This window comes from Cavia porcellus, unplaced genomic scaffold (assembly GCF_034190915.1).
Source record: "Cavia porcellus strain 051 isolate PalLab524CR breed Dunkin Hartley unplaced genomic scaffold, mCavPor4.1 scaffold_3, whole genome shotgun sequence".
Lineage (NCBI taxonomy): Eukaryota > Metazoa > Chordata > Mammalia > Rodentia > Caviidae > Cavia > Cavia porcellus.
Genome location: NW_026947486.1, coordinates 42915533 through 42935710, shown reverse-complemented (window position 1 = coordinate 42935710; position 20178 = coordinate 42915533).

Sequence of the window (20178 nt, the reverse complement as noted above, 5' to 3'; positions counted from 1 at the left end):
TTCATTCTTCACAAGACTAAGACTCCCAAACAAGCCAATGCTAGTCAAATAGGCAAAAACTTCTCCTCCATTAAAAATTGAAGAGGTATGATCTTGCAACAGACTCCAAAGCCAAAATTCAGTCACATTTAGAAGACATCTCTGAAAAGTAATCACTCTCTAAGAAGATCCAATAATAGAAATAAAGCTACTCACTATAATGAATTTATAATCATTAATACAGAAAATAAATTTCACAAAATGAGAAAACATGGAAGCAAGATGGAATCCCAGGTTTCCAGCTCCTGCAAGGCAAACACAGGGTTCAGTGAGGTGTAGCAAATCTAAAGTCTCAACCTGAATTTTCTTAAATATGAACAGTAGAAATAACAGAGGAGATGAATGAGGTTCTAGGAAAAAACAAATCAGAAATAATTTCTCAGATATTTAAAGAAATCACTCCATGATAAAGGACATGGTTAGTGAATCTAGTATCATTACAGATTTTTAAAAATATTCTATTAGAAAAATGATGGAAACAGTGAACACCTAACATAGAAAAGAACTGAAATCTATAAAAGAGACACAGATACAGATTAAAATCAATTGCAAGTAAATGCAGCATAATTAACCAATGTGAGGACAGAATATCAAACTTAGAAAACAGATTTACAATTAGTGAGAAGAAAGCCTTCTTAAAAATACCAAGGGGCCACAAAAACTCAATCCAATATCCACTAGATGATGCAAGGAAGAATAATATACTATTGATCATTATCAATTAAAAATCTGGAAATAGTGCAAAGGGTACATACACACACACACACACACACACACACACACACACACCTTTTTACAAAAGTAGTGGCAGAAAACTTTTCAAGCAGTCAAAAGGAATTTCATGTACAGAAACATAAACCATTATTTTAAAAAAACACTGAGGCAAAAAGTAGTCAAGATTCCAGAAATTCAACATAAGAACAGAATATTAAAATCAGAGAAAAGGAACAAATCACCTGTGAAGGAAAACCCATCAGAATCACTGACGACTTCTTAACATTAATGCTCAAGCCAATGAGAGGTTGAAGTAATTCAAAGCCTAAAAGAGAACAACCTCCAACTCAAACTGATGTAACCCACTGTCATGGTTTATGTCTGTGGCCCCCAGGCCTCATGAGTTTGCATTGTGCCTTTGTGACTGTTCATTGTCTAGTGATTGGATTGATGGTGTCAGTGTTACACCCACATAGGGATGGGGCCAGGATGTAATGTAATGGCAAGAAAAAGGTGTATCTAGCTCTTTTTTGCTGGTTTCTCCTTGCTGTTTGCAGCCGCCATGAACTGTGGCCCTGCCATGCCAGCCTGCCTTGGAGCCAACTGAGTATAGACTGAAACCTCCAAAAACTGTAAGAAATAAACCTTTCCTTTCCCAACTTGGTGCATCAGACATTTTGTCTCAGCAATGAGTAAAAAGAAACTAACACACCCACAAAACTATCTTTCAAAATTGTTGGAGAAATAAGATACTTCCATGATAAAGAATGCCTGAAGAATTTCACGACCTTGAAACAGGCACATCAAAAACTAGTGAGAGATATTCTAGAAAGAGATAATGAAGACTACAGTGAATCCAATGGAATGATTTAACCAGGCAAGGCAAGCAATTAAACAGATGGGAAAGAAATGGAATCAAAAACAGGAAAATAACATGACAAAGATAAATCAATACATATCTGTTACAACAATCAATGTAAATGATCTCAATTGACCAAACAGCAGAAAGATAGGAAGAATTAATCAATACAAGGCCCAACAATATTCTGAATACAAGAAACACATTTAATTCAAAATGAAATTTATAAACTAAGAGTCAAATGATGGAAGATTCCAGTGATTTCTTAGGTTTTTTTTTTTTAAATTCTGTTTTATTTCTACCCTTTTTTCTGATTTGCTTTTCTTTCTCTTTAAATAATTTTTAAATACCTTATTTCTAAAAAAAAAAAAAAAGATGACTCAGTGCAACAGCAAACCAGAAAAAAGTCAAGGTAGCTATTCTATTTGTAGACAAATTGGATTTCAGGCCAAGAATGATAAAGGGAGACAAGCAAGCTCACTGAATACTTGTTAAGGGAACAATCCAAGAGGAAGAGATAATAACCATGAATATATATAGATAGCAAAACTAACTATATAAATAAATATAAATGGACATGAAAATTCAGGTAAGCATCAACACAATTCCAATGAGATACTTCAATACCATACTGTCACAAATGGATAGATCAACTGGAAAAATCTATAAAGAAATAGCAGAGCTGAATAAAGGTTTTGAATAAATGGACTTAATAGATATCTACAAAATGTTACACCCCACAATATCATGATATACATTTTTCTAAGTTTTACAGTGGACTTTATCCAAAATACTCCACATATTGTTTCACAGAACATGTTTAACTAAATGAAAAGGAATTGACATTATCCTTTGAACATTACTGACTATAGTGCTATGAAATTGGAAGTCAATGGCAAAAGAAATCACAAAAAGTTGTGTAAATACATGGAAAATAAACAAAATCCTTCTGAATTAAAAGATACATTAGACAGTTTCTAAAATGAAATGATAATTATAATACAACACACCACAACTTACATCATACAAAGAAAGCAGTCCTATGAAGAAAATGTATAGCAGTAAACTCCATTATCAGAAAAACAGGATGAGCTCAAACAACCTAATGTTGAAACTTGAGCTTCAACATAAAGTCAAGCCTGAATCTCATATGAAAGAGTGAACTATAAACATCAGATCAGATGTAATGCATCAAAACTAAGAAACTACACACAATCAGTGAGTCAGAGTTGGTTCTTTGAAAGATCAATCAAAATTGACAAACCCTTAAACAAAAGTATTTTTAAAAAGTGAAAAAAATTCAAATCAATTCAATTAAGAATTAAATCAAATTATAATAGATCTTGCAGAAATCCAAAAGTTCAATAGATACTTAAAGAACATTAATATTAATAAGATGGAAAACCTAAAGAAATGGACAGATTCTTAGCTACATATAAATTATCAAAGTTGAATCAATAAGATATAAAAATTGTAAATAACCAGCCGGGCGTGGTGGCGCGCGCCTGTAGTCCCAGCTACTCGGGAGGCTGAGGTGGGAGGATCGCTTGAGTCGAGATCGGCATAGCTTCAGTGCGCTATGCCGATCGGGTGTCCGCACTAAGTTCGGCATCAATATGGTGACCTCCCGGGAGCGGGGGACCACCAGGTTGCCTAAGGAGGGTTGAACAGGCCCAGGTCGGAAACGGAGCAGGTCAAAACTCCCGTGCTGATCAGTAGTGGGATCGCGCCTGTGAATAGCCACTGCACTCCAGCCTGGGCAATATAGTGAGACCCTGTCTCTAAAAAAAAAAAAAAAGTAAATAACCCAATATAAGTCAAGAAAAATCTACTACAAATTAAAAAGCTACCACAAATAAAATCTCAGGTTCTAAAAGATTTACTGCTGATTTCTACAAGAAAATTAGGGAAGATCTAAAACTACTATTACTCAAAGCCTTTAATAAAATGGATAGCGAAACAATACTCCCAAATTCATTTCTAGGAAACCATTCCAAAATAAGAGAATGATCCAACCAGAAAAAAGGAACATCAAACTCCCTAATAAACATACACAGAAAATCCTTCAATAAGATACTGGCAATCAGAGTACAGAAAGTCATCAAGAAAATTATACACCATGATTAAGCAGGATTCTCTCCAGGGATGCATAAATTTTTCAACATATGCTTATCAATAAATACAATAAAACATTAACAGAACCAAAGAAAAAAAGCACATAATCATCTCAAAAGACACAGAAAAAGCATTTGACAAAGTCCAAAACTGATTTGTGATTAAAAAAAAAACCATAAGATTGTCTTTAACTCAGTCTGATAAAAGGCATCTACGAAAAACTATTAGCAGACAGCATATTAAGTAGTCAAAAACTGAGTTTTCACTGTAAAATTAGGAAAAGGACAAGGCTGTTCACTCACACAACTCCAATTCAATACAATTGTAGAAACATTAGCTAGAGAAAATAGACAAGAGAAACAAATAAAATGAGTAAGGGTAGGAAAGGAAGAAATTAAACTATCATTATTGACAGACGACATATTACTCTACATAGAAGACCCTAAAAACTCTATCAAAAGACTTCTGAATTTATTAACCAAATTCAGTAGCATCACTTTATACAGTCAGCACTCAAATATCAATAGTACTGTAAAATTTCTCTATAATACTGGGAGAGAAATTAGAGAAACCACACTTTTAAATATTAAAGAAAATGAAATATTTAGGAATTAATCTACCAAAGAAAGTACCAGCCCGCTCCTTTGAAAACTATATTTTTCTGAAAAAGGAGAACAGAAAAAAGAAAACAGAAAACAGGAGAACAGAATAACAGGAGTGGAGGATTTAGCTCAGTTGCATGAGCACCTGCTTGGCAAGCTTGAGGTCATGGAAAATAGAAACATATTCCTTTTTCTTGGGTAATAAGAAGCAATATAGTGAAAATGACCATATCTCCAAAATTCTTACAGACATTAAATGCAATTCAGATCAAACTACCAATAGCATCCCACAGAGAAATAGGGAAAACAATCCTAAAATTTATTTGAAAACAGAAAAGACCTATAATAGCAAATATTTCCAAACTTCCCTGATAAAAACAACACAGTGTGGGAGAGAACAGACCCAAGGATCATAGAATGGATTAGAAGTTGCAGAAACAATTCCCAGCACACTCAGCTACCTTATCTTTGACAAAAAGGCCAAACAACATCCCTTTAACAAAAGTAGCCTCTTTAATAAATGGTACTGAAAAAAATTTCTATATGCTGAACATTAAACTTAGACCTATAGCTTTTGCTATGCACTAAACTAAAATTGAAATGTATCAAAGATCTAAATGTTAAAATGGAAACAATTAGTCTGCTGGAAGATAGAACAGGAAGAGAGAACTCTGGAATACATACATGTACACAAAGATTTTTATGAACAAAATTCCAATCACACAGGGACTGTCACAAAGAAGCACTTACTCATATCTCACTAAAAAGCTTTCCCACACCTAAAGAAACCACCAATGGAGTAAAGAAACAACCTTCAGAATGGGAAAAACATTATGCCTGCTGTTCCCCAAAGGACTAATATCTAGAATATATAAAGAACTCAAAAAATAATCAAATTCCCCAAATTTAAAGATCAAATCCAAAATGGGCATCTAAAATGAAATGAAACTTCTTAGATAAAGAATTAAAAACAGCAAATGAATATGTGAAAAAATTTTCAACATCTCTGGCATTGAAGAAATGTAAATGAAAACAACACTGAGATTCCATTTAGCTCCAGAAAGAATGACTATTTCAAGAAATCAAACAATAACAAATTCTGACAGGGCTGTGGGGAAAAGGGAACCCTTCACCACTATTGGAGGGAGATTATATTGGTGCAACCACTATGGAAGTCAGTGGAGATTCTTCAAAAAAAACCAAAACTAGAGGTCCAATTGACCCAGCTATTTCCCTTCTTGATATCTTCCCAAAAGAATTAAAAGCATCATACCACAGTGATATATGCACACCCATATTTGTAGCAGCAGAATTTGTAATAGCCAAACCTTGGAAATGGCCCAAATTCCCAATAACTGGGAAATGAACAAAAAGATACATTTTTAAATATACAGTGGAGTATCCATTTATCCTCAGAAGGATAAACCTGAGACATTTTTAGCTAAATGGATGTACCTTGAGATCATGTTCTTAAATGAAGTAAGTTGGACATGCATATTTAAATTTCACAATTTTTCTCTTGTGTGAGAGACTTAAATGGTAAATAAGGAACAAGATTTATAATAGATACTGAAAGAAGAAGAGAATTTTCAGATGGGAAGTGGATCAGGGGAAGTGAGAGAAAAAAGGAAGTGAAAATAGGAAAAAAATGGAAACAAAGCTTTGTAAGTAAGGAGTAAAGGATGGGTTGAAGGCAAGGGAGGGATTAGGGAAAAAGGAAGAATCAAGATATATTATGCACAGATGTAAATTCACTGTAATGACCATGAGTATTGTGCTGATCTAAAATGTATCAGTAAAATAATTAAAAAAAAAATTCCTAAATGGGTGTATGAGGAGCTCAACAGTCACTTTCCTCAGTAAAAAACCATAAGTGATGAAAATTATTTTTAAAACAACCATTTGAAATCTTCAAAAATCTTTCTAGGAGAACTCAACAAATGAAACAATGATTCCAGAAGATCTACTAAATGTCATCAAGAATAGTGATAAACTACAGCAATTGGATCAACCTGATTCCTCCATTTGCACCAACCACTCCTTTCAACAGGATTGTACTTCCTACCGCTTGTGAGTGAAGCAAGGAACACAGAGCTGTATGTACCCCAACATTACCAATGAAGTTGTGTATCTGTTCTTGATTACACTATCTACTCTGTAATTCCATGTGCCAGAAGCCCTACCCAGGCAAACATGACTTAGAATTTAGGAACTCTTCATTCATCTACCCATAATCATAAGGTAGAATTTCAGGAAGGCAGGCTGAGAATATCAGTGCCCCCATTACCCTCAGAATAGCCTGGTCTTTCAGCATAGGCTGCACATCAGGAGAATCAAGCTGAGAAGATCACTCTACCTTCCCTAACCAGTCCTCTATACATGAAGCAAGGATCTCATCCAAGAGAAGCAGGTTATTTCCCTTGTCAATAGTGCTGAAGCAGTGGTGCCAGTGTTTTGTGCAAGGAGAGATGCAAACCGTATTGTCTCTGTGAAAAGAATTTATTTGTAGTACAGTGTTCTTCAAAGCAATGGAAACTTTGGTCACCAGCAATTAAAAGGAGGCTGTAGCCATTAGTTCAATAAGCTATAAAATATAAACCAGCTCTATATTTAGCATGGTAAATATGGGAAAGGCACAATGCATAAAGTCCTCATGTCACAGACACAAACATCACCCATTGGCTTCAAAAAGGTTTTCTAAGGTTGAGGATGAAGTTTAGTGCTACAGCGATCCTTAATATGTATGAGGTCCTGGGTCCAATCCCCAGTGTCTCCCTTATACACACACTAAATGCTTCAAAGACTACTACTTCAATAATACCCAAATTTAACAGATCATACAGTAAAACAACTTATAGCTCAAGTGGCAAATTAAAGAATAGAACAATCAGTCAATGATTAGGAGAAGCTGTTGGTTAGATATTAAAAAGATTAGGAAAAGAGACAATAGAGAGCTTTGCCAAAACTATATCTTGAGACTCTGTTATTGCTTGTGTCTAGACATCACCCCCAAAGCTTCATGTGGTCATAGGGTTTTTCAAGAGGTAGTTGAATCTAGAGTGTGTGATTGATTTATAGTACAATGCTGGGTTGAAGGACACTAGGATTAAAGGTCAGTGATTGCAAGATCAGTCCACTGATTTGATGGACACCGCCCTAATCCCAGTACCATGAATATAAAGTAAAGGACAGACACAGGTTTGTCTTACTCTCTCATGTTGTATTTGCTGTCTTCCACTGCCATAGACTGTTTACTATTTGCCTCGTACCACCATGACTTGGAACCAGCTGATTATTGACTGAAATTTCTACAAAATGTGAGCTAACCAAATCCTTTCCCCTTTAATTTTGAGTGTTGAATATTTGGTCTCAATGAGAAAAGTATCTAAGACATAATTGTAACATCACTGATAAAAGAAGAGAGATCCTGAATAACACAGGTGTTCTGAAATGGGGAGTCAATCATAATTAAATACAAAAAATTAATATAAAATATGAATCTTCTAGATTAAACCAATATCTGGGTTGTTTGAAAAAGAAAGCAGGATTACTGCTGGTTCACACCTTCCCACACATCCTTTATTCAGCGAATACACCATATTGGAGCAGTTTCAGTAGCCTGAGGGAGGGAAAAAGCGCTGCAGACTCCAGACTCCTAGGATAGGATCCCTACCTATACCCCCTCAAACCACCATGTGAGTTAACTGTAGCTGGGGTCACAGGAAAAGCCTTATTGAAACTGAAGAAAGTGAAATCAAGTAACAATAAAGCAGAAAATCTCCCACCACAACCACCGCCATTATCCTCTCAAACATCAGGTAACACTCTCTGTGTGGCACCTTACCCACTCTGTGAACATGGCCAAATTTGGCTGGCACCTAGCCTGCTAGCACAGAGCCAAAAATCACCTTCCTGGAGATATGTAGGAAGGAGAGAATCAAGAGAGTCAATCCAAAGTGGATGCTTTCCTATTGTTTTCCCAAAAATATCTTAGATACTGGAAAATAGTGTCCACTGTCCACAAAGGAAAAGGGAATCCTCTGTTAAGCATGTATATTGCAACAATTCTTAATTGGGAAGCAGAGCTCTTAAGTAAAGGACAGTTAAGGATGTGAATATGAAGGAATAGAGAGAATCCTCTGGGATAGAGGGCTCCTGGTGATATACTCTGCAGAAAACTCCTGAAGGAACAACATAGAGACAACTGTGGAATTTGTGTAGCAGTGAACAGAGAAGGAGTGAGAGGTCACTGAAAGAACTCAAAACACAACAGATGTCTCTCAAAGCATTTCTTTTTTATGTTTAAAATGTTTTTATTTTTTCTTTTTAAAGAGAAATAGGCTTCCGGTAAAGATGGCAGATAGATAAGAGCATATTACAGAGGCTCCCTGAGACAGACAACTCAGATGCCGAAATACCACACAGAAGGAGATGGATCCTCTTTTCCCAGGAAGAAACTAAAGCAAAAAGAACCAGTCAAACATGCAGTCCCTGGGCTACTATTGAGGCAGCTAAGATTCAGTGCTCTCACGCACCCAAATTTCCACTGCTTCTACTCACTGGAACTACAGTCACACTGAAGTGCAATTGCACTGAAGTCAGAGGTTGGCGAGCCTACCAGGGAACTGAGCTGGCAAGGGACCTGCACTGACCTGCGATGAGTGCTGGAAATAAAACCCTATCACTGAAAAGGGGAATCAATGGAATGACATTTTGGAATCAGTCAGGACTGACAAGAACAAGGAACAGCAGTGACTTCAGTCAGTTGTCATCTTCCAGATGAGATTGGTGGGGTGTGCTTGGCCTGGGTCACACTCCAGGTTGAGGCCCAATAAATTGTCCCAAATCAATTCCTTCTACATGGAGCACACTAACACAATGAAGGCCTCAGAAAGTTGACTGACACAGAGGGGAGGAGCTAACATATGCCACCCTTGGTTGCACCCCTATAACACTCTGGAGTGGGCAAGATTACCTAGCCAGTGTGCTTCAGAAGAACCATAACAAACAAGGAAAGGGACTGGGACCTCCTCTATATGACTGTATGGAAGAAATAAAAAATATGACAAGAGGAAGCAATAAGAAAATGTACCCAGCCCTGAACACTGAGAACATTGACCTAGGAGAGGTAAATACAAAAGAGATTGAGGACAGTAAACATGCAATATCAGACATGGCATCAGTGGACATAAAGACATATCTTCAGAACTTCATATATGAGTTCAAATGTGAAATATTTAACCAACTAAAGCAAGATATAAGTAGATTAATAAAAGAAATGCTAAGCACCTCTCAAGAAGACACAGATGGAAGAATGGAGGAGCACAGAAAAAGGAGAAAAACATTTGATGAAGAATATAAAGAAAATGTAGAATACATGAAGCAGGTTCAAAGAGATTACCAGGAAATAAAAATCTCCATTGAAAGCTGGAAAAACTGCTTGAAAGAAACAAAGGATAGAAACACAGACCATCAAATCAAGAAGAGCTTAGAGCAAAGTATTCCAAGACCTAAAAGAAAATAACCTCCAACCCAGATAAATGTACCCTGAAAAACTGTCTCTAGAAATTAGTGGAGAAACAGGGATGCTTCCAAGACAAAGAGGAACTGGGGGTATTCGTGACCACCAATCCAACTCTACAGAGAATACTGAAGCGCATTCTAGAGAGAGACAAAAGTACAGGATTGCAGAGAGGCATCAATGAATGAAGCAAAAAGTGGAATGAAGAAGAAAAGCAAACCCAAAATGTGTAATTGTAGTTATAAAAAAAAAGAGGAAAAGTAAGTGCTCTAAAGGATATAACTGCATGTATATTCAAGTGTTTAAGATAGATAACCATATTATTGAGTTTTGTTGGATCATTGTACAGAACTGTTTGCAGTCTCACTGAATGTCCACTTTACATGCTTTAATTTTGTAACTTGAACAACTATTTCTAAGATGACAATATGTAATCTATGAACTAGTGATTTCCTACTGTTTATTTTTCTGAAATTCCTTATAACTTGTACCTTTTTTCTGTTTTCTTTTTTTTTCTCCTTAAATAAAATTTAAAAAAAGAAGAAAAGCAGACAATTAATAGCAGAAGAATAGCACAACAGAAATGAGGCAGAGAAGGTTGGCTATAATCTCTAATATAGATGGCCTTGATACACTGAAAAAAAGAAAAAAAAAAGAAACACAGGAAGAGTAGATTAGGAGTCAGGATTCACTGAGATGATCTTTATAGGAAATATAAAATTAACCTGAAAAAGGGTTTATGGTCCAAAAGTCAAATATAAGAAAACAATGCTCTATATGACAGGGAACTAGAGAGTAATAGGGGCAACTAGACCAGTATTTGTAGGTAGGCTGGAAAGACAGGCTTTCATAGGTAAAGGAATATAACCAGAGACCAAGTCCAGGAGGGAGAAGGCTCAGAATCACTTAGGTAAATAGCAGGCTCCCTCTATCTAAAAACTGAGGGTGTTGGTGAGACCCAAAAATTCAAAGTGCACCCTGGGGGAGTGAAAGGGGAAGGCAGAGGATATTGTTAATAGTGTATCAGGATTTAAAATCCACATTACTCATACCACTCTGCTTAGATAGATTTTATTCTGGCACAGTTTGTCTACTTGCACTTTATCTGAGGGTACAGACAGCTATCCCAAAAATAACAAGATATAGTACAGTAATCATCCTTAATTTCCTATTAACTTAATCTGAAGCCCTGTATAACTTATACTGTTTCACCATGACTGATCTTAGTTGAATCTGGATTGTTAGATTGCTGTTTGATATGGACAGATTTTATTCAAACTGTTATGATTGATAGTATCAAGTCTGAGAGTATAGGCAAGTACATTGAAAATGACAAGATTCAGTATTGTACCCATTCTGGTTTGATTACTACCTATTTTTGAAATTTTACACTATCTACAGTTATGCTTTTATTAATATTTTATGTACTGCTATATTCAATTATACTATGTCTGATGATATAGCCAACTCTATTGAAGATAACAAGAGACAACACAGTAATCATGGTAGAACTCCTTTTACAGTGATTTTATGTCTTTTTTGTTTCATGTATTTATAGGAATATGTTTTGTTTTGGTTTTGCTTTGTTTTGTGTCTCCCTCCAACATAGAAAGGATAGAAATACATGTTAAGAGTCATGCATGCATAGAGCCTATAAACAGTTTATGAAAACTGATCTTATAATGCATGAAGAAATGAACAAATACTTTGCAGAAAAGAGACACTACTATACCTAGTGCTGATCCCATAGTGTCATGATGTGAAATCCAGCAATACTATTATTCTTTGTTCAGAGTGATTTTAACCTGCTTTGGTTTGTTTAATCTCAACATAAATGAAGATATGGATAACTGCATGTATGTTTAAGTGTATGGGATTTATAACCATATTACTAAGTTTTTGTTGGATAGTTGAACAGAACTGTTTGCAGTCTCACTGTTTGAATCCCCACTTTTTATGTTTCACTTTTGTATTTTGAACAAGTATTTGTAAGAGGATAATATGTAATCATCAACTAGTGATTTCTTACTGTTTATATATTCTTTGAAAGTATATATTATTTGTTTTGTTTAGTCTTTCTTTAAATAAAAATTTTAAAAAGAAAGATAATAAAACAATGTTAAAAAATTAAAAATAAGATTGTAGGAGAGTAACAATGGTTAACATACTGTGTATTTTATCTTCAAAGCAGTTACTCATATTACAAGATACAAGCATGAGTAATTGATGAAATAATACAGGCACAAACCTTCCTTTTCAATGAACTAACAGCAGTTAGTAGTACAACTGTCTTAACTATTGTGTGTGTGTGTGTATATATATATATATATATATATATATATATATATATATATATGTACATATACATATGCATAGGCATATACATATAGTTTATTTTTCTGTTCCTTTTTTCTTCTTTGTTTCATTCCAGGTTTTCTTTACTTTTGAACAGTTTCTTCCCATTTCACAATATCTATTATACATATTGACTCATTTAATTTTTCAGCTTCTTACACTAGGGAGACAATATTATGTTTACACATAATACTGCACATATGTTCTCAAGTGGCATTCATTTTACAATACAACTGTCTTAACTATTTTGTATAATTTTTTTCATTTTGCGTACCTTTTTTCTCCTTTCCTTCATTCCAGTTTCATGAATTTCCCTTATTTCTAAAGTTTATCCTTCTTTAGACCTGAGTAGTACTCCATTGTATTAAAAATACCTCATCTTTTCTGTCTATTCCTCAGTTGAAAGGATTTGGATTGTTTTCAAGATTTAGTTATTATAAATTGTGCTGCTACAAACATGAGTACACAAATATAACTGTGGTATCATATTTTCATTTCTTTCAGAAAGATACCCAGAAAAGGAATGCCTAGATCAAAAGGGACCTCAAATTCTAGATTTTGAGAAATCTCCATACTGATTTCCATAGTAGTTGCACCAGGCTACATTCCAACCAACAGTGAAAAGGGTTCTTTTTTACCCACAGCCCTCCAACATTAGTTATTCATTGATTTCTTGATGCTAGCCATTCTTAGTGGGGTGAGATAAAATCTCAGTTTTGTTTTAACTTGCATCTTTTGAGTGAGCATTGACGGTGAACATTTTTTTCATATATACTTGTTATTTGTATTTATTTATCCGAGAAGTGTGTATTGAAATCTGGTGTCCATTTTTGGATTGGGTCTTTGAATTTAGGGGCCTGATTTTTCAATTCTTTACATGTTCTAGATATGTCCTTTGTCTGACAGACAGTTGGCTAATTTTTTTCGCACTTTGTGGGTCATCTTTTTAATATTTAGGGATTTAGTTTTGTTGTTCAAATTATTTTTATTTGTTTATTTTACAGAGAATGAACCAAAATAAAGCAAACTAAAACAAAGCAGAGAAGAATAAAACAACACAAATAAAGGATTTCAGAAAAAGACAGCAGGAAATCAACAGTGGCTACTGAACTGGCTCTTGCTTTCTTTAAAATATTTGTCCATACCTTCAAACATGGTAAGTTCATACACATCAAAATAATATAAAAACAATCAAAACAAAAGAATCAGAGCCTTAATGGCTTTCTAGACCAGACAATAGGATATCAAAAATGACTATAATAATATTTCCTATTTTTTAAAAACTAGCTGCCCATTTCTTCATACATATTGAAATCAAATAACTGAAAACAGACTAAAACCAATCAAAACCAACAATAAAGCATTACTGGCTTTTGAATCAAAATGATAGAAAATAATCAATGGCTAACATGGTGTCATTTTCTTCAGCATAGTTGTTCATAATATTACACATACTAAAATCAATTCTTGTAAACACTGTAAGTGAAGTTAGTTATATGTAAGTCATACATGTACATCTATCCTTTCTGTACTAGAGGGAAAAATAAAACAACAAATAAATAACTATATCTAAGAGCCCAAAACAAAAACAAAGTAGGCTTTCAAAACAAGGTTGTAGGAACATAACAATTTTTGTTGTTTTGCATAGTTAGCATCAAAAGGCTTACTCAAATTACAGGTTATAGTCATGCAAAATTGATCTAATCCTATAGATGTTATGTTTTGTTCCAAGAACTAATAGAATCAGTAGTACAATCATAATATTCTAAACTGTTTACATGCAAATTTATATCTCATTTCACTTCTCTTTCTTCTCTTCTTCTTTTCCCTGCCTGACTTATTTTTCCATTTTTGAACAATTTCTCACCCTTTCACAATATTTATTGAAGATTTGGTAACTTATGTACCCTTTCAGTTTCTTACACTAGGGAGAGCATATGTTAATACACATGTGAGTTAGATTTATTTCACTTACAAGTATGGTCTCAGGTCACATCCATTAACTTATAAAAGCCTCAGTATGGTCTTTCTTTATAGCTGAGTAGTATTCCATTGAATAAAAAAATCACATCGGTTTCATTCATTCCTCATTTGATGGGCATTTGGGTTGTTCCTCAGATTTAGCTATTATAAATTGTGCTGCTATAAACATGGGTGTGCATTTGTCACTGTGGGAAGATATTCTCTGTTCTTCTGGGAATATGCACAGAAGTGTAATAGCTAGGTCAAATGGGACCTTAATCTCAAGTTTTTGAGGAACCTCCAGACTTATTTCCACAGTGGTTGCACCAATCGACACCCCCACCAACAGTGCAGAAGAGGTACTTTTCTGTTTTTATTATTATTAATTATTATTATTATTATTTAAACAGAAAGAAACAAAAAACATGGAGAAAAAAGGGTAGAAATTATACAGAATTACAGAAAAATAAATGGTAAGAAATCACCAGTTGATACGTTACATATCGTCATCTTAGAAATAGTTGTTCAGCTTACAAAATTAAAACATATAAACTGACATTCAGATAGTGACACTGTCAACAGTTCTGTTCAATGATGCAACAAAAACTTAGCAATATAGTTATCAGTCCTACACACTTGCTTTTTATCTTAAAGAGGGTAAGATTAAACATATCAAAACAGAACCAAAGATTTCATAAAGAAACAGTTTAAGGAAATACAGATTTCAAAGCAAGTCCACTGGAGATCTTCACTGTCTATCTTATTGTTTCTAGTTTTCTTCCAAATAGTTTTCCCCATCTTCGCACACTTTGAATACATACTGCATATTATAGAACTAAACAAATCATTACAGGATAATGAAGGCTTTTTAGGTCTTCAAGATCTGACACTGGGTAAGACAATAATGACTACAATAATGACTCTCATTCTCTTCATAGTATCTGACCTTATCTTTACGTATGCTGAAATTGAACTTAAGAGACTAGACTAGGTCTGGGGATTTAGCTCAGTGGCATAAGCACCTGCCAGGCAAATGCAAGGTCATGAGTTCAGTCCCTGGTGCTGTAAAAAGAAAAGAGAGAGAGAGAGAGACTAGACTAATAGCATGCTGAACAGTGAATAATAGCATTGTTAGATTTTATATCACAATGTTACAAAATTAGCATTGGGTTTCTCAATGTCTCTTCTTCTTCAGAGTATCTGTTCATTACATCTTGCATTATATAACCTGTTCCCATAAATAGTTTAAAAAATTCTTCCCATGTGTGAATTTCTACATGTATATCTATCCTCTCTGTATTGTAGGGAAAAACATCATAACAAGACAGCAAAATAAATTCCTAGAAAAACATGCAATGAAAAAGACACATAAGACCACAATATTAGGTGATCTACCATGGTTACTATGCTTTCTCTTGTTATTTTCAATAGACTTGTCCACATCATCAGGCTTAATATAGTTAAGCATAGTATTACATAGCTATTTTTATAAAAACACAACTTTGAAAAAATTGTAGGACTTGAGAGCTCTTAATAATCAAAACTGGTATGAATATCTTTTACATCTTCTCATCTTCAGAATAGTTGCCTCTACATTTAGATTTCCTACTATCAAGCATACCAAGTTTGAATGAAATCAGTCAAGGCAAAACCATGGTCTAACAAATCAATTTCAAATAAGATCAGTAATAGTAAGAATGTAAGTAATACAGGATTTCAGTTTAAGTTCATAGGAAATTATGGATAGTTACTGTGGTATAACCTGCTTTTTGGAGGGGTTAGATGTCTGTACCCTCAAATCTGATATGAGTGGACATACTGGAACAAAATAAATTCAAACTAAACAGAGCAATAAGACTACTACAACTTTAAAATCCTGATGTACTATTAACAATGACCTCTGCCTTTTTATTATAGTGTATCAAATCTATCTATATTAAAGATTATAGCTAGCTTACCATCTCTGCCTCATATCTACTACTCCACTTTACTGCTATTTTTTGTCCACTTTACTCCCTCATTCCACGGTCTGCCCCATTCATTGAGGCCTCTCTGCCACTGTTGCTGGAATCCTGGTATCCCTTCCCCTCTCTCTCTGCAATGTCCTTCAGCACTGTCTATAGGGTTGGGTTGGTGTCCATGAACTCCTACAGTTCCTCCTTGTCTTGGAAACATCTTATTTTTCCATTAATTTAGAGAGAGGGTTTTTCTGGGTATATCAGCCTTGGTTGCAAATTATTTTCTTTCAGAGCTTGGACTATTTTCCCCCAGGACCTTCTCGATTTGAGAGTTTGTGTTGATAAGTCTGTTATTTTGATCACTTTCCCATCGCAGGTAATCTGCTTCTTTGCCCTGGCCTCTTTTAGTATTCTGTTCTTTTGGTGGATTTCTGGAATCTTGATTATGTCTGGCTGTAGATCTGTTTTGGTTGTAAGTGGCTGGACTTCTGTATACCTCATTTATCGAGATATCATTTCTTTTTCCTATGCTTGGGAAGTTTCCCTTTAATATATCTGTGAATATTCTTTGTAGTTCATTTTTGGTTACTCCTGCTTCCTCACTCATGTGCTTTATTCTTAAGTTATGTATCCTTTTGTCATCTTCTAGCCTTTGAATTTTTTCTTTCTGGTTCCTCATTATTTTTAAGAGGTCTTTTCTTTCATGATCATATATCATAAATCTCTATTGAAGTTTCAAAAGGCTAACTGTAGTTTCTGTCAAGCATTTTGCCAGTTTTCAGTGGAGTTTTTAGTTTCCTGGTAACCTCTTTGGACCTGTTTCATGTATTCCAGGTTATGTTTAAATTCTTCATCAGAGGTTTCTTTCTTTTCTGATTTCCTCTGTTCTTCCATCTGTGTTCTCTTGGGAGGTACTTATCATTTCTTTAATTAATCTCTTTATATTTTGCCTCACTTGGATCAGAAGTACAGTTTTAAATTTGCCTATGAGGTCATAAAGGTATTTCTTTATATCCACTGATGCTGTGTCTAGTATTGGATGGTTACTGTGTTGGTTCTCTTCTGTATTTACTTCTCCTGGGATTATTTTCCCAGGTTTGGCAGCTGGAGATTTTTTTTTATTTCTATCTCTTTGTTATGTTTCTGGTTTCTTTCAGACTGGTGTGTCCTGGGGGGTCTCTGGCACTCTCCATATTTCTTAGGGTCTTTCCGAAGTGTGTTGACTGGAGTTTTTCCTGCCCTCCCATTTGCTGTTATCTGAGGTAGGTAGGGATGCAGGGATGGTGCAGGCTAGCCTCCAGCCTCTGAGCCAGTTAATCTGCAAGTTAGGCTGTACCTTGTGGACATCACAGAGTCATGACTATTTTGTATCTGCTTCTTGGGTCCCAACCAGAGGTGTGGTTCAGCCCCAGCAGACCCTGCCAGTTCTCTCTGCACCAGAAGTGGCTGACTGATGTCACTGCAGCACAGGGCTCTGCCCAAATCCAAGCTGTCGTCTATCAGACCTCTGTGCACCAGGGGCATCTATATGATGTCACTGCAGCACCAGGCTCTGCCCAATTCCAACATTTCCTCCACTGGTCCTCTCTGTGTCACTAACACCATCATGGCACCGGGTTCTGCCCAATTTCAAGAGGTCCTCCAGCCAGCAATAGCAGCCATGGGACTCAGTTCCTAGTACTCACCAGGACTCAATGCAGATCTTCCTCTTGGTTCCATTGTACACTGCGCCATTTGTCTTCACTGTGTTCCCAGCACAGCATGGGTTGGTCAGAAAACTATGTAGTGTCCTTCGGAGCTGCAGAGCTACTTGCAGTCTCCTGTGGCATGGCCAGGTGGCTCCGGCTGCTTTGCAGGGAACCAGGTCTTAATTTCCAGCAGTTGCCAAGAGCCAATACAGCTTTTTCCCCTTGGATCTACTGCTCACTGTGCTACATCCTCCCGTTAAGGGCCCAGGATTCTCAGACTCCCGTTGTAGGCAGCTGTGGTCTCAGCATGACCTTAGATCCTCCAGGCGCACCTAGTACAGAGTGGAATGTGGCTCAGTGAGCACATCGGGCTTCAGCTTTCCACCCACACTTTTCCTTCCTCTTCCTAGTTTTATTTTTCCTTTCAGTTACCAGCTTGGTTAATAAGAATCATTATCCATTCATCTGGCCCTCTCCATGTTGTCATATTTTAGCATCTGATCTGATTTTTCCACAGAGACTCTGCACTGAGCCCCCTAGCAAACTGCCATTTCCCACTACTGTCTTCTAATGCCCATTGATTGCTCAGGAGTGTATTATTTAATTTCCATATATTTACAAAGTCTTTACAGTTTATTTTGTTATTAATTTCCAGGTTTATAGCACTATGATCAGATAATATGCAAGGGATAATTTCATTTTTTTTCATTTACTTAAGCATGTTCTATGGATTAGTATATAGTCTATTTTAGAGAATGTCTAGTGTGCAGCTGAGAATATATATATTCTGATATTGTTGGGTGGAACACTCTGTACACATCTACTAAGTTCATTTGTTCACAAGTTTGATTCATTTCTGTTATTTCCTTGCTGAATTTCTGTCTAGTTGCTTTGTCTCTTTGTTTCAAAGGAGTGTTAAAATCTCCCATTATAATTCTGTTATTGCTTATTTTATTTTTCATTTCTATTAGTTTTTGTTCTTCATTTTTATCGGTACCAGGGATCAAACTCACAACCCCACACTTGCAAGGAAGGTGCTTATGCCGCTGAGCTAAATTCCCAGCCCCTAGTTTTTGCTTTATATAGGTAGATACTCCCATGTTTCATGCATATATATTAGGAGTGTTATCTCTTCATCTTGATGTTTTCCCCTAACTATTATGTGGTGACCTTCTTTATCTCTTCTGAACATTCTTGGTTTGAAGTACACTTTGTCTGCAAACAGTACAGCTACCCCTGCTTTTTGGGGGGCTCTTCTTGCATGAAGTATTGTTTACTATCCTTTGACTTTCAGTCTATGCATTTCCTTTTGGGTTAAATGTGTTTCTTGTATGCAGCATAGGGCTGGATATTGTTTCTTGATCCATTCTGCCTCTCTGTTTCTTTTAATTGGTGAATTGAGGTCATGTGCTTTAATGGTTATAACTGATATAGATTGGCTTATTTTTGTCTTGTTATCTTTCTGTCATTGGTTCTTTGCCTTTCCCATCTCTTTAATTGTTTGCTCTCCTTAGTGGCTTTTTTTCTGTTGGTGTTCTTGGAGTTTTAGTTGTTTTTATGCCTCTCTAGATTTCTTTCAGTATTGTTTGCAGGGTTTGTTCTGTACTAATGAAGTTCTTCAGCTGTTCTTTGTCATGAAAGTATCTTATATCTCCATGAATTTTAAAGGACAGTTTTGTAGAGTACATTAATCTGGGATAGGAATCATTTTCCTTTAGGATTTGGAATATTTCACTCCATGCTTTTCTTGACATCATTGTGTTAAGAAGTCTTCTGTGATTATGATGGGCTTTCCTTTATAGACAATCTGTGTCCCGGCCTTCGGGTAAGTCCACAGAGATCCTAGAGGGGGAGTGGGGATGAAAAGGGGGCAAGAGACACAAAGAGTGGAGACAAGTTGAGGAATTCCAATCAAGTTTCTCTTTATTCAAGGAATGAGTAACAAATATATAGGATATTGAGGAGGAGGGATTTGGGTGCTGAGACATCAGCAGGTAACTTAGCAACAGTGGCAAGACTGAGGTTTTATAGGTCAGTTCAAATTTCCCAAGCGCAGGCTCATAAGGTGGGCTGATTAACATAATTTAAAGTGGTACAGCCCACAAATGTTAAGGTGGTACAGCCTGCAGATATAAGGTGGCAGCCAATTACAGGGCTTCCCACAGGTTCCCCTTTACTTTAAAATATAAGAGGCTGCATCCTTGAAGAGAGTGTGCCTGTCTTGGGTCAGGGTGCTTCCACAGGGGCCCAACCTAGCCTTACCCATCATTGGAAGGCAGGGCAGCAAGAGGCCCAGTTCCTGTCTTAGGTGGGGTTTGGCATCCTGTGTGAGGCCCAGTTGCCCATCTCTGGCTATCCAGTGTAT